This window comes from Echinops telfairi, unplaced genomic scaffold (assembly GCF_000313985.2).
Source record: "Echinops telfairi isolate 266 unplaced genomic scaffold, ASM31398v2 ScPeMD7_6;HRSCAF=24_0, whole genome shotgun sequence".
In the NCBI taxonomy this organism is placed as follows: domain Eukaryota; kingdom Metazoa; phylum Chordata; class Mammalia; order Afrosoricida; family Tenrecidae; genus Echinops; species Echinops telfairi.
The window spans coordinates 21,241,144-21,242,922 of NW_022103902.1; the positions used below are offsets into that span (position 1 = coordinate 21,241,144).

General features: G+C 41.2%; 1 non-coding gene across 1 annotated transcript; it reads right to left on the bottom strand.

Moving 5' to 3' along the window:
* Nucleotides 1-1,059: 1,059 nt before the first annotated feature.
* Nucleotides 1,060-1,161, bottom strand: LOC115868070. The gene has a single exon (XR_004045395.1). It is a non-coding gene; the product is annotated as a U6 spliceosomal RNA (small nuclear RNA).
* Between the last annotated feature and the right edge of the window lie 618 nt (nucleotides 1,162-1,779).

Genomic DNA, 1,779 nt, shown 5'->3' on the forward strand with positions numbered 1-1,779 from the left:
GTTTACTTTGTCTTCCTTAGCTGCCCTTTGAAATTTTCTGTTCTGCTCTTGACTACATCGTTTCTTCCATTTGTTGTCACTGCTCTATGATCAAGAGGAAGTGTCAGAGTATTTTCTGACATCCATTTTGACCACTTCTTATTTTCCTGCCTTTTTAATTACCTTTTGGTTTCTTCATGCATGATAGTCTTGATGTCCTCCCACAGATCATCTGGTCTTCTGTCCTTAGTATCCAATGTGTCAAATCTGTTCTCGAGATGTTTTAAAATTTCAGGAAGGATAGACTCAAGGTCATATTTAGGTTCTCAGGAGCAATCGATGGTCTGTTCCCCAGTCAGCACTCGGCCTGGTTTTAGCTGCTGATATTGAGCTTCTCCGGTGTCATTTCTCACAGATGTAGTCAACTGGATTCTGTGTATTCCATCTGGAGAAACCTATGTGTATAAAGTTGTGTTGTTGAAAAAAAAAGGTATTTTCTATAAATAAATCATTGGTCTTGCAAATCCTGTCATGCGATCTCCAACTTCATTTCTATTACCAAGACCACATTTTCCAACTACTGTTCCTTCCTCTTTCCAATTTTTACATTACAACTGCCAATCATTATCAATGCCTCTTGATTGCATGTTTGATCAATTTCAAACTGAAAACCTTGATTGAATTCTTCAATTTCTTCATCACTCGTTCTAGTAGTAAGGAGCCCTGGTGGTGTAGTGGTTATGAGTTATGCTGTGATTCACATGGTTGGCAGTTCTAAACCATCAGCGGCCCCACGAGAGAAAGACTGGACTTGCTACATTCATAAACAGTTACAATCTCTGAGACCCACTGTGGGTCGCTATGATTCACCAGTCACTGGATGGCAATGAGTGGTTTGGTTTGAGCTCTAGTGAGTGGTACATAAATTGAGCTGCATTGATTGTATTTCCTTGAAGACAGATAGATATAATCCTATCACAGACAGTGTTGTACTTCAAGATAGATCATGAAATATCCATTTAGACAATGCTAATCTTCTCTGTAACATTCCAATTTTAGTATATGTGCTGCAAAGCGAGCACAAATATGGAACGCTTCACGAATTTGTGTGTCATCCTTGCATAGGGGCCATGCTAATCTTCTCTGTATCGGTCCATTTAGACAATGAATGTTGCTCCATTCTTCTTGATTGTGTGATTCCCAGCATAGTAAACCATATGATTTTCTGATTCAAAATGGCCCATACCAGTCCATGTCAGCTCACTAACATCTACTATCTTGATCTTTATGCAGTCTGTTGAATTTTTAACGACTTCCAATTTTCCTAGATTCAGACTTCTTCCATTCTAAGTTCTGATTATTAGTAGATACTTGCAGCTCACATTGAGTCCTGCCCCATCAGCAAATGAAGATCCTGAAGTCTCTACTCCGACAGGCTTTACTCCATTCACGTCACCAAGGCCGACTCTAATTTGAGAAAGCAGCTCTCAGTCATAATTCGGGTGCACTCTGACCCAAGGGGCCCATCCTCTGGCACCACCTCTGACAATATTCTGCTTCCAGTCATTAGGCCCTGAGTACCTGACAATGTTTCCAAGATGTGCAGAAGGTTTTCAGTGCCCGCTTCCTCAAAGCGAGCAGCCAACTCCTTCGTAGTCTGTTCTGAGTCTGGAAGCTGGAATCTGTTCCTTTTGGGTAACCCTGCTGGCATTTGAAATACCAGTGACTTAGCTTTCAGCATCACAACAACAAGCAGGCCACCACAGTAAGACACACTGGCAGACAAAGGGTAGATAGTAT